This window comes from Sander vitreus, chromosome 7 (genome assembly GCF_031162955.1).
Source record: "Sander vitreus isolate 19-12246 chromosome 7, sanVit1, whole genome shotgun sequence".
Lineage (NCBI taxonomy): Eukaryota > Metazoa > Chordata > Actinopteri > Perciformes > Percidae > Sander > Sander vitreus.
In genome coordinates, this window is record NC_135861.1 from 3127118 (window position 1) to 3141747 (window position 14630).

A 14630-nucleotide genomic window follows, 5' to 3' on the forward strand; every position below is an offset into this window, starting at 1 on the left:
AAACTTATGATCAGGACCATCTTCAGTCTACAAAGCGATAACATTGTTGAATATTGCGATAACTATATTACCTGCGATAAATAAACAGATATTTAAGTGTTCTCAGTTCTGCTGCTTATAGTAGTCTGCTAAAATACAACAAAATTGCTTATTGAATTTAAAACAAATGAATGGAAATTATTTCCAACATGCTTTGATTGAACAAACGCCCCCCCGTGATGTGCACAGGATGTCAAGTTGGCAGCTGGCTAAGAGCTGTCACACTATAATGTCAGTGAACTGAGAACGCACCCAATAGTGTCTGACAGACCAATAATGTGTGTGTTTGTGTGTTTGTTTGTGACAGTGTGAGTGAGTGTGTGTGTGTGTGTGTGTGTGTGTGTGTGTCTGTGTGTGTGTGTGTGTGTGTGTGTGTGTGTGTGTGTGTGTGTGTGTCTGTGTGTGTGTGTGTGTGTGTGTCTGATAGCTGGAAGTGTGTTTAAATGCAGCTGTGTGGTGCTGACTTTGTTAATATACACACACAATCCAATACAGCAAGGTGTGTTTGCTCATGGGCAGCCAACAGAGAAGGCTAGAGGTGACTGGGGCAGCGCGTGTCCGAGCGTGTGTGTCTGTCTGTGTGTGTGTGTGTGTGTGTGTGTGTGTAAGTGTGCGCCTCTCTCTCCCTCTGTCTATCACACACAGATACAACCATACAGACAAACAAGTAAGGGTTTGTTTCTCTTCATCCGTTAGGCTGGCTTCGTGGCTATGACCTCAGCTTCTCCAAGCTGTGGCTGTCACTAGCTCACACACACACACACACACACACACACACACACACACACACACACACACACACACACACAAATAGATGCCCATACACATGCTAAAAGCAATTGCAATTTATTATTGATTATACACACTGTGTGCAGCGGGAAATGATCCAACTTTAAGTCCTACTACTTTGTAGTTACTACTCTTGACATGTTATGTAAAATCAAAATAAAAATGAACTTAATATTAGAAAAAGAAACAATACAATACCTATCTGGATTTAAAACACTGGAGTACTTTCTTTCCAGGGATTTAAATTCTGGAAACGTTTAGACTTTATGATCTTACGGATACATTGTTTGAAAAATAACAGAAATGTAAACATTTTAAATTAAGGTATTGAACATTGTTCAAGTTGAGGAAAGCTACACGATTCTAACAGATAGCGTTCAGTCCTGGATCCAATGTTTTCCACCCTTTCTCTGTGTTTACAGGTGATGTGTTAAAGTGGAGCTCCTACACGTGATGCAGATCCGGGCCGGCTCTGTCACAATATTTCTAGAGGGAATGTATTCACTCACTCATACAGTTCTCTCGCTCTCTCTCTCTCTCTCTCTCTCTGGTGTCAGCAGGTGGTCATTTGTAAAGGGGTTAGATACTCTCTCTCTCTCACTATCTCTCTCCCCCATGTTGGCAGTGTGTCATGCTCTGCCACGTGTGTGTAATCAGAGCTGCCCTCGCAGGAAAGTAGCGTGGCTAGACGAACAAATACCACCGAGGTCTGCTGATGGGACAGCTGTCCTCAATCCACCACGTCCGCGAGCCCTGATGTACAACTCCAGGACTTTCAAGAACTTTCCGTAACGGCATCAGAGCGCTTCCATGACGTACTTTTCTGCCGGGTCTGGCAGCGCACCTCGAGAAGTTTTCATGACGTAAGAGAAAACTATTTCTTTAACGCTCGATCTCAGAGGAACACTTGGTCTCTTTGAAGAGGCCCCTTCAAATGTGGAAACGACATTTATGGATTTCTAGATGTTTCATTTTGAAGATCTCTCAATCTTTCTATCGCCTTCACTTTCTCTCAGTCCCTTCCTTTTCTTCCATTTTCCTCTTTCTTTTTCTTGCTGCTACTCTAATCAGTAGTAACATTAACACACATACACAGAGTAATCAAATTACTCCGGCGTGATTGCTAAACACATTTATGTGCACGCACACACACACACACACACACACACTAACACACAGGGCGAGAGGTCATTGTAAATAACTCCGTTTTCGTGCTTTCATTTCCCTGAGGCATTGACTCTTGTTTGGTATTCATAACCACAACATGCAGAACCTGACAGACTGACTGTGTGCGTATGTGTATTCTGTCCAATAGTTGGTCAAATATTTCAGTCTGGACCAACTGACTGATAAAGCCATTACAGCTGGTATGATAATAATGTGGAAACAATGACTTGAAGTGGGTAAAGGCAAATAATAAAACAGCTAGTACTTCTGGTAAGTTAACATTACATTTCTTTACTGTAATGCAGCCTTTTACCAGGAAAAGACAACACTTGTGTCATATCACCATATCCAAAATTTAGACGATATCTAGCCTCATATATCGATGTCGATATAATATTACCCAGCCCTAATAGCCACCCCTAGAGCGAGGTTTTCAAGAAATCCCAACCCAAGACACCCAAAAATGACAGCTGCATTACATTTACAGTATCCAATTTCACTTGTCACACAATGCATAACCATTGTTGTCATTGTGTTCGCCACAGTGTGTAGAATTCACTGAAATACCTGCCAAACTAGCCAAGAAGGGGGAAAAAGTGACCAAAAAGTGTGCGCAATTGTTTTCTTTTTAGTGCCCAGTAGAGGTGCAACGATGAATCGATTAGTTGTCAACTATTAAATTAATTGGCAACTATTTTGATAATCGATTAATCGTTTGAGTCATTTTTTTATAAAAAAAAGAAGAAGATTTCTCTGATTCCAGCTTGTTAAATGTGAATATCTTCTAGTTTCTTCTCTCCTCTGTGACAGTAAACTGAATAACGTTGAGTTTTGGACAAAACAAGACATTTGAGGACGTCCTCTTAGGCTTTGGGAAACACTGATCCACATTTTTCACCATGTTGTGACATCTTTATAGATCAAACAATTAATCGATTAATCGAGAAAATAATCAACAGATTAATCGACTATGAAAATAATCGTTAGTTGCAGCCCTAGTGCCCAGTGCATTTTGAGATTATAAAGCCTTTCTTTGTAACAAGAGGATGGATTTTAATTGTTTTATCTAGTATAAAAAAAAGACGGAAGAAGGAGTCCTGACTGTGGCTGGTAGGTTTGTGGGTTATCTGGAGATGAAGAGATATGTCCTACATATCAGGACAGTAAATCAGGGCTAGAGGCAAGAGGCTAGTGCCTGCCGTTCAGTCCACACACACACACACACAGGGCCGCCTCTGGGCAAAGTCTCTGTGCCACGTGCCAGCCCTCGTCTCGTGGATTACCGGTTGCCAACACCGCGGCTTTCCATCAGGGCGAGATCCGGCCGCCGGTAATCTTGGATGGAGGAGAGCGTCGGGGGTCAACAATTGAAAGCTGAGCTCATGGGGGTCAGCTGTGGGGGCGGAGATGGAGAAATCTGCATGTCTAGATTACTGAACAGTGGGCCTGTGAGACATGAGGGCGAACAGACAGCCGCAATGGGAAATCCTATTTTAAAAAAGCGGCTTGGTGATGTCAGCGCCACTGGTTCTCAGGGGCCCTTGGGCTGGTTTTCAGGTGAGCCAGTGCAAAACTGAGGAGTGCTGTAATTTCACTATCATTTGATTCACTTGGAATGATCCCATTAGAGTGCATGAGATCGTCCTATGTGGATCCCTGGGATTAAACTTTATCAAAACAGGGGGGCTGGGGGTGTGGGACATGAAAACATGAGAAATCCTCCTCCAATAGACACCAACGTGCACACACACACACACACACACACACACACACACACATACACACACACAAAGAAAGATACCCTGACTCCTGGGTGAGTGACACACTTTTATTGGAAACTTTACGGTGCCCTCCTGATAAGCCAACAATTTACAGCAGGGCTGCTGCAAATGATAAAGCTGTACTGAGTGCAAAGACACACACAAATACGTGTGTGCGTGTATGTGTGCATATACATTCATGCACTTTGCAGCCTGCACCCTTTATGGCCTGGTGTGGATTACACAGCATAGACAGGATGTCACACTTCTAAAATAAGGCTTCCCGATTTGCCGAGCTGTGTGGTAGACGTGCCCAGACTGCACCGTCTATGTACTCCGCTCCAACACATCACACTGAGAACATGTCATGATATCTACGCTCTAGCATTACACCGGTATCTGGGAGATGACAATGGCCTTTTATTAAAAGTCAGATCTGAACTTTCATTAAAAGTCAGAGATGTATATATTGTATTGCCAATTTCCGTGTTTCCAGTGAAAAGTTGTGCTCTGTGGTCTAAGAGCTAGTTTTTTTGGCATGATATTAACCAAGCAATGGCACCAAGTATCAATATTGGACCTTTGAACCCAAATCAGTCCAATGCTAATGTACAGCCCCTTACTTCACACATGGCAGATAGGAATAACCCCTGCATGAGAAACTCACAAAGCCTCAAGTCATGGGGAAGCATATGTGGAAATAGTGAGAGTGGCAGGCCCGTCTCAGCTGCCAAAGGGGGGCCCCATGCAGGGGCTCATGTGTGAGCATGTGTCTGGGCGAGTGGATGTGGGTGTACATGTCTGTCCGTATGGCTGTGGGGGTTGTGTGTGTGTGTTTGTGTCTGTTTGTGTGTGTGTGTGTGTGTGTGTGTGTGTGTGTGTGTGTGTGTGTGTGTGTGTGTGGCAGAGACAGGATGGGTGGGGTGATAACAGTCTTCTCGGTTGAAGACTGTCTGTGCCTTCTGAAACTCTCAGTTTCAGAAGACTTCCTCTGTCTGCAGGCCATTGATGTTTGTCACAGTGAGACAAAATACTATGTAATGCATTTGCATTTTTTGGAGTAATATAAAGTAAAGGATTTCTTGACGCTTGTACATATAGAGTAAAAACAAGGCGATTTCTATCACATTACATATAAACATGCTAAGGGCATTGAAATTGATGTGCATCTGACAACAGAGCCCTAATTCAAAAGATATTTCCATAAGTATCTGCAGATACATGCAGTTTAGAAGAAAACTTACATAACTGTTAAAAAAGACAACTGGGGAAGTGAAACTTCTAGAACTGTTACACTTTCACTGTGTTGACCTTTAGGCAGTTCAAGAATATGTTCCCTCGCCAAGCTGCCGACATTCTGAAATGCTCCCAAAGACCCCTGAAGGAATGCACGAAATGTTCCAAAATCAGTGGTGCATTTTGGGCGACACACTAGGTTCTTTATCCTGTTGTACCTTTTTTAATAACTCAAAAGGGTTGTTTCTGTCCGCATGTAAACTGACACAGCAAAGTCACACTGGACTAGAAATGAGTCAGCCAGGAGAGAGTTCATGAAGAGTTGCGTACAGCTGATCAAACTCCATCCGTGGAGTCGGTGAAAGAAGAAAACAAGAGGTATAGATTTATGTCAAACGCCCCCAATAGGACCTCTGACCAACGTATCCACATTTAATTCCTGTTTCAAGTTCTCCCTAATTAGAGTAACAAGCATTCAAGTAAGCAACACATTTGGAGGAAAGGTTGTTGTTGTTTGACTCTGCTGGAAAGATGCCAGAGGGGGCCTGCGAGGGAGCTCACGGTTTCCGGAATGACTATCCTCTGAAAACTTTATCTCAGGACATAAGCTGCCGGCTGAGGTTCAACTCGCCTTAGCAGACACTCTGTGGTGTTGACAACAGGACTGTCACCACAAAAAAAAGGCCAACAAATTGTACTGGCTTTGAATAAAGGCGCACGTGACACAATCTGTTTCTTGACACAATCTGTCATTTCCATCTATACCCGCCTGCTCGTTTCATTTTCGGCCACTCCCTCCTCTCGCTGTCTGTCCACAACCCCCCACCCTATTCGTCTATTTGTCTGAGTGCATTTCCTGTGTCATAGATTACAGGATGTCCTCTACAAATAAGCAAGATTCCAGTTGCAGAGAAAGAAAGCAAGCAAAATAAGTTTGACAGAAACTTGCAGAAGCATGGACAAATGAAGTGCCCGCGGCTAAAAGAGCTTCCAGTACAAACTCATGGCAGGATCTATAACACTATCTTTCTCCATTTCTTGTAATGGCCCAAGATGACTCATGGCCGAAACCTTACCCCCAACTACTGCCATAATGCAACACCAAATAGGAAAACTTGTCAATTTAAAGTTAATACAGTACTGTATAAAATATTAAATAAAACTAACTTTAGTAACTTTGTCAGTTTGGCAAACCAGTAATCCACTAAAACTGACTAAAACACACATGATGTCTCAGGAATGTGTGACATATTTGAAAAATGGTTCAGTGTTAACATTTGACAACAAACTCCTGGTCTACCTTGCTAGCTTTTTCTCTAGCTTTTAACTAGTGGTGTTACGGACCATAGTTGATCTGTGGTCCGTACATACATTAAACACGGTTTAAAAAAAATGCTGACAGCTAAACGGTTTAAAAGTGTGACTGTATTTTACTGAAGAGGATTCCAACACTGGATGTACAAAAGTCTGCAGCTAAAGACACAAACTAGCACTTGGTCACTGCTGTTGTCGGAAAAACAACACAGCATGACTAAATGGTGCGTTCACTTGAAACTGGTAAACCTCGTGGTGCGTTTAACAGCATATTACTGATGAAATAAGTTATATAAATATAAATGGTTAAGTCAAAACTGTGATTCGATCCGAACCGTGAGTTCTGTGATCCGGTGCACCCCTACTTTTTACCATATCTCATTGTCTGACTCAACGGACAAAGTTTGCTCAGTTGTCATTAACATTTTTCACTTCTAGAAGCATAGAGAATCTCCATGACAACTGAGCAAACTCCATCTGCTGAGGAAGATTGTGAAATGTGGTTGAAAGCTGGAAAGTGGACCTTAAGTTAAACTTGTTTTGTTAATGCGGCTCTTACCTGTTCAATTTAACAAGGCACTGATATTAGGGCAGGGTATCACTGAAAAATACCTGTACCCAGGGTTCAAAATCAGCACCATTTACCAGCCAAATGCTGGTAAAATATGCAAGAGGCTGGTAGATTTGCTTCACTAACCAGCCAAAAAAAACAATGGTGATCTATTGAGTGGCTGGTAAAACGACCTGTTTTCTTTACTCTTTCTTCACTCAGGAGAGCGAGCAGAGCCGCACCCTGCCTGTGACCTGACTTTGGCCTGCCTGCATGTCTCACTTAGGGGCCCATGGTGGGGCGAAGCCAGGGAGGGGCCCCTCATGGAGGCAACATGAAAGCTTAGCTCACCTCATACAACATCGTCCACAAAAACCACATATGGTGGCTAACAAACAGGTGTTGGATAACATGTCGTTTGACTATTTATTCCCAACAAAAAAAAAAAAAGGCTGACCTGGAACACTCGGGTTCTTTAGAGGCTGAATTCATTAGCTGTTGGCCTTGGAGGAAACAAACAGGCTGCATGCAGCGCTTTAGATTCCCCCTGGGGTTTGAGCAGTTTTTATGTCTGCTCCAAGCGGAAACGTTATGAGTGGCGTTAAGACCGTGAGCTGTTTGTAACTTTCCGCGTGAGTGTGTGTGTGTGTGTGTGTGTGTGTGTGTGTGTGTGTGTGCAGTTTGATACCCAGACGAACGGACAGGATAAAAATACAGCGAGCTCCATGGCTGCTCACTCGAGTGAGATTCCTCGACTGTGTGTTTGTGGGTTACACACACACACGCGGAGCTCCAATTTTGGCGACTAGTTCGCCCCACCATCGTCTCCTTGGCTGAGGAGTCACAGAGAACAATAGGGCCTCTGTCTGCGATGAAGTAAATAGCAAAAACACTTTACATAGTTACAGTCAAAACTATTGCAGCGCTGCCCCGCAAAAGGATCAAATTCATCTTATTATTCAAGACTCTGGTTCTCAGTCTTGCTGAGGCGCAGTCCTGACTTCGAGATGAACTGGTTTGCTGACTACACTCGAAATGACCTCATCAAATATTCACTTTGATACAGTGAGGAGTAATTTCTCCTGCGCTCAGCACATAAGTGACTGTGTTTATTCGCTCCAAGTTTGGAATATAATAAGTATAATGTGTTGAACTTGTCGGAGAACTCCAAGTCAAAGACACCTGCCAGGCAAAAACACAGGACTCTGTGTGTGTGTGTGTGTGTGTGTGTGTGTGTGTGTGTGTGTGTGTGTGTGTGTGTGTGTGTAGACAAATGGCAGATGTTCGGACTATCAGGTAGCTGTATATAGAGCGGAGGCCCAGCAGTACCTACCCGTACCACCGCTCCCCACATAAGCCATCATTTATCCCATTAGCAGGGAAGCTTCTCCTACATTCCCTGCTACTTGAAGGAAACACACTTAGTTTCCACAGCCCTCGCCAAAAACAGCTTGTATTGATACTGCTGCTGTGTACAAAAAAAAAAAAATGTCACAAATGTCACCTCCCAGCGTTTTTCCTGGAGGGACAGTACAACGCTCTCACATTTAAATTCCTTCTTATTTCAAAATGTACATTTGAGATGTTTTTGAAAATGTTATGGCAGCGGGTCGGCTGTTGTTCCTGTGGTCTCCACTTCCAGGAAGAGTCCAGAGAGGCTAGTAGAAATAAAACGGAGGAGAAACCTCCCAAAGCTGCTGTCGCTAGCTAGGCTTAAGGTTAAATGCGTGTGGCAACTGATTAAAACAACTGCCAGATGACATAACCATTCAATATGGAATGTAAGGTGTCTTTGAAGTCAAAAGGTAGTACACATATCTTTACTCTACATTCACTTCTACATATGAAATGAATGAAGAGTGTCTTCAACTGGAACTTGTACACAATATGCTTAGCTTGGGCGCTACATTTTAGCGCAGTAGAACCAAGTACAGGGGGCGAAACCTCTGAATGGCTAATACTCGTTGCCTGCTCTGGTGGGATTGGTTATGTTTAGGCAAGAGGAGTGGGATTGGTTATGGTTAGGGTAAGAATGTCAACGTTAGCATATCAGGGATGAGCTCCCTAATGAATATTCATGAGTCTTCCCCTACCATCCTGCAAAAAAACTTGCGTACAGGGGACAGGTCAGTGGTGAACCTCAACTTTTTTTTGGTACTGACCAAAATGTTTTTTTTGCAGCATGCCTAGCCCTATGCATTTTACAAACACAACACAGAGGGGGCATTTAATCCCAGTATGACCATTAAACACTAACATTGCTACAATGGCTGGAGGTGATGCTAGATTAGCTTTGCACCCACCATCAGCTCCTAAGTAGGGAGCTATGCTAGGCTATGCTACATGAAACCAGTCTATGCTAGGGGGGTGTAGGCTATGCTACACAATGCTAAACTAGGCAACGGTTATCACAACTGGGAGAACCAGAGGCTAAATGAGTCCCCTCGGCCCAAAACGAAAGGCGGGCCGACAGTCTCAAACGCATGAGCAAAAACAGAGGAGGGAGGGACACTAAGGCAAAGAACGGAAGAAAAAAAAGAACAGAAACAAGAGAAGTGTAAACAGTTTGTGGCAAGGGTTCAAGTCTGAACAGAGAGCAACGGTCGGACACACAAACATGACGATTTCTCAGATAAAAAAGGGCGTAAAGACAAGCAGCCACGTTTTCTGCTCGACCACCAGAAGTCTGTGACGGGACATAAAATGTACCACAGTAAATGTTCTTTTAGTTAGAACATGGACATCTCCAAAGTTATTGTTTCATAAGTTATCACATGACAACAGTGATATGCATGGAAAAACACAGGGAGTAAGAATAATGAGAGGGAAGGCAACGAAGGACTCCTTGTGTGCCGCAAGCCTTCCCACTGCTTCCTGCAAACGCACGCACGTACACACACACACACACACGCACGCACACACGCACGCACGCACGCACACAAATACGGATAAAGGGAAGGAAAGGGAAGAGATTGGGAGGTTTGAGAAGGGAGAAGGGTCTCCATTTCCTCTCGCCAAATTTGCTTTGGCAACTCTTTCCGTGGGAATGGTTAGGGACCAGCTCTTCTCAGCCGGAGAGAGCCAGGGATCGGCCCACCGAGGAGACGGAAAGCTCAAAAGCGTAACATGGAGATGGGGGGTGGGGCGGGGGGTGGGTGGGTAAGTAAATACAGCTGGACTTTTCCATGGCTTTTCCTTTTCCATCCCTTCCTTGGCTTTTGCTGTTTTTAGGAGGGATCCAATGCTAGCATTAACATGCTACACATATAGGCTGGATGTGCACGATGCAGTGTCATTACCAGGGTGCGAAATAAGTATTCAAACACCGATATCTATATCAATTCTATAGTGAACCTGTACCAAACATATTTGGTCTGCAATGTGCAACATCACTAAATTAAGAAATTGTCAGGAGAGCCCATCTGATACTGGATTTTTGATATTTTTGAAAGAATCCATAAAATGAGTGTATTATGGATTGTGGCTGAGATGTGTACATTTTACAGTGTAAAAATAAACTTCATTTCACATTTCACACACTGTATTTTTCCTGGACTTTTAACCAAATAACAGCAGCCTGCTGGCTTAAATACAGCATACAACTTATTGAATTCTTATAGAAATGTAGAAGTGTGCTTTTATCAATTCTACTGTGGATATTTAATCAATCAATCAATCAATCGTCATCATTTTGAAGGTGGATAACACTGACTGGCAGACATCTGATATTTAATGAAAGGACATATCCACAAAAAACATTGCTTGTGAAGTTTATGTCTGCAGCTTTGCCTTTAGACCAGACCCGTTTTGAAACGGCCAAATAAATACAGAAAAATTATTTAATGTCCCTTTTATGATCTTAGGCAGCAAATGTTTTCGAGCCATCTAAAATCAGGATAATTCAATTTGCTCCATCTTTAAAGTTGTTCTAATCCCTGCTGATACACTAATGGATAATTCCATTGATCTGTGTGTGTGTGTGTGTGTGTGTGTGTGTGTGCGTGTGCGCGTGCGTGCACACTTCTGATTGTGTGTCCAATCTCATATAAAGATGCCTTAATGCTTACTAGTTCATAATATTAGATGACAACCCAATGAATGTTGAATGAACGTCAGCTCCTTCAGCCGTACAGCCGTGTTTCTATTTGTGGTTGAAAATCAAAGTATTTTTTATAATTCTGGTTGGAAGACGGCTGTAGGCTCGAGTGCGGAGGAATTTGCTGATGGCTCTTTTCCTTGCTTTGGTGCAAAAAGCTGCCCCGTTTAAAAGGAGGCCAGATGTGAGTCATGGGTAATGAGGGGAGAAGTGCGTCTGTCTGTGTTTGTGTTTTTGTGTGTGTGTGTGTTTGTGTGTGTTTGTGTGTTTGTGTGTGTGTGTGTGTGTGTGTGTGTGTGTGTGTGTGTGTAGGATCGGGAAATGTGAGGCATAGGGCATATTTCTGCTTGGCGTGTAACGTGCCCTAAGGTTGAAAGGTTGAGGTTGCTTGTGAAAGGGTTAAGTCGCATGGCTAAGCAAATACATAAATAGCACTTGGGGGTGGGGGTGGGGGGGGGGGTCCAGGCTGTTGCACCAGGGTTAACATGTGACAACCTAGCCAAGAGCGCTGTGCAAACACGCGCACGCACGCACGCACACACACACACACACACACACACACACACACACACACACACACACACACGCGCACACACACGCGCGCGCGCACGCCTATCGTTGTTCGAAAGTCATGCTTATTTACACACACGCACACCAAAATAAGCGAACCCGCCTAAGACCACACATCAAAGGAGCTCGCACAAGCAGAGCCAGGCTGCAGATGCTGGCCACATCCCATAATGATAAATCACATCCCAACACCTAACACAAACTCTCAACCCTTCTTAACTGCACTAAGATGGACACAAAACAAAACGGATGACTGGATGATGACTGGGCGCTCTCAGACCCACATCCTTTAAACACACAGGAAGTTTTCACTAATCTGAAAGGATTAGGACAGGTTTACTTTCCCTGGAATGATGTCAGGCTACAATTTGGAATGTGACATGCAGAAGTCTTACTTGTGTTCCTTACTCGTGTCCACAACTGTTAACCCATTCACGTTTATTGGCTGAGAGGTCTGGGTAGACTTCCTAAAATGGGACCGTCGAATGGCTAATAATGGTTTGCTGTATTGTGAGTGCACCATGTGTCTTTGCACTTTCAGTTTGCAAGGATCCTCCGAGGATGAGGGGGATTTAAGGGAGGGTGTGGGGGGGGCTCGCCGTCAAATCCCCTCTCATCTTACAGACATCATTACGCCTGCTAAAGCCTCATCCCTGGAGGCCTCCACTACCACTGCCGGGACAGACCGCCAATTACAGTCTTAACCTCAAATCTGGCCTTCTCTGTCTCTATCTCACTGACACCTACAGCTGCGGAGGGGGGGGGGAAATAAAGATCCTGCCTCATGGGAGACATTGAAAGCTGGCACCATTATCTGCTTCGTAAGACGCAGCGTTTCCCCTACATAGAGCCATCTGTGATTCACCGCATCAGTTATATGGTGGCTACAATGCATCTTAAATAATGACAATTCCATTATGACATCTTAAACTTTTATCATAAAGCTGTATTGAGTGGTGCAGGAATTAAGATGTGTATTTACAGAGGGGATGTCTTGGACTCTTTTATTCTATTATCTCAAACATGTCTCGGGCCAGTAGGGATGGCACTTCCCAGGGTTGTAAAACTGTACTGAGTGATATACAGAATATCACAGTTGACTCCAGGGTTTAGCCCCGTGGCAAGTGTCTTTTTTTTTTTTCTCAGCTGGGGCCAATCACAGCCTGATGGGAGCATTAATTGTAGAGCCCAGCAGTTTCAGTGACAACAGAATCATGGACGGAATCGCGAAATTGAGAATTAAGAAATGCTATGAGACAGATTCCATAGCGCCGTACGTTAAGTCAGTGCTAAAAGCTAACTGGAGATTTGAAAATATGACTTCGTCAAAGTTTGCAACCGAGCCGTAAAAAAAAAAAAAACTGTAGTTTTAAAAAAACGTCCTAAAAATACATTTAAAAAGAATTGGCTTAGTGGCTTAGGTCCGGTGGGCCACCAGGCTTGCAATACACTGGGGGGAAACACCAAACTCTCTCTATGAACAACAGTATGAAGAATACTGAATGGGAACTTTTGTTATCTGGGGGGTTTTCTGGTCATGACTGGGTCTTGAGCCAATTTGACTGCGTTCTTGACCTGGAATTAACCCTTTGGACTAGCTGGTGTAGCTAGTTAACAAGAGCTGCCATCGTTGACTAAACCGTTCAGGTCCATGTTTCATTCAGAACATCGTATTCAAAAACCCTTTCTGGCAGCGCTAAGCAATACATCACATTTTAAATCGTGGTTAGGATTTCGGCTCACAAAAACAAATGCAATGGAGCACGTTAAGTTTTGCAAGCAAACTCTTGCGTTTTGTCAACACAAGTTCATACGGGAAAAGTATTAAGGGAGATTTTACAGTTCGAGGTGTTTTCACTGTTGACTTGTTTGGCTGTTTCACTGCTTTGTAAGTTCAATAAATGCAACACCTTTCCAAAAGTCCATTAGCAATCATGTTAAATAATCGGGATTTCAATATTGTCCAAAATAATCGCGATTATGATTTTCTTTTCTATAAATCGAGCAGCCCTACTTTCTGGAATGTGTAAATAATACTATAAAACACAACATCTTGTTCAGGAAGACTTCATTATTTGAGGCCCACCCAACAGGTATCAGGACTGTAACTTTATAACTTTATAAGGCAGTGGTAGCCTAGTGCTTAAAGAAGCGAGCTTGGTTCGGAACAGCCGGTTCAATCCCCAGACCGACAGGAAAAAAATCTGGGTGGGGAAAGTGTAAGAGCAATGCTTGTCCCTCCCTCATCACCACCAGTGAGTTGCCCTTGAGCAACCCCAACCGCACCAGTGGAGCTGCTCAGTGGCCAGCAGATCAGCCTGTGGTTTTACTGGGCAGTGGTTGTCCAGGTATGAATGTGTAACTGTGTGAATGTGACAGGTTATCGTTGCAAATGAGAAGTTGTTCTCAATCGACTTACCTGGATACAGAAAGGTTATCAAGTGTCTATGAGGTGGTTGAAATCGAACTGAACAATATGCATGGGATGAACAAGGTCTGTAGTGCAACCAAAAGGGAAGCAGCCTGGACTCGTGAGACTTGATTGTTTTTTTTCTTCCAAGTTCAGTTCATGCTTCCAGTATTCAGCTACAATATAAATAAAAAGGCTCGTGGGGATGATAATTTTGCAGATGGAGTGGTCCGCTGTGACTCAGTCGCTGTAACTGAATCGTTGATAACATAAACAAGCCTCCAGCACTCGAGACAGCGAAGGTGATGCGCCGCTTTAGAGGGATAATGGAAGGTGTGAATCTAACAATGTGCGAGTCTGTTAAGGGTCCTCTTACAACCACGTCCAAGTCCCGTCCACAGGAGCACCTGGAGGAGTAATGAGCCGTAGTAAACAAGCTAGGTCACTGGCTCAGAGTCAATGAATAAATATACTGTACGTGTGATTACCCAGTTCAGCCGAGTGCGTCTGTGTTTACAGCTTGTGTCAACTGTAAACAGTGAATGGGTGGAGCAGACATTCTAGGGGAAAACGCGTAGTATTTCTAATTCAGGAAGCGGAAGTGTTTTGGCACTCCAACTATGACACACACACACACACACACACGTGCCCTGTGCTGCTTGATTATGAAAAAAATAAATCATGATTACTCATTGACTT

General features: G+C 43.6%; 1 protein-coding gene across 1 annotated transcript in view; it reads right to left on the minus strand.

The window, feature by feature from the left end:
- The window catches only part of LOC144520471 (ski oncogene-like), an 87893-nt gene that overhangs the window by 12945 nt on the left and 60318 nt on the right, over positions 1-14630 (minus strand). The window lies entirely within an intron of this gene.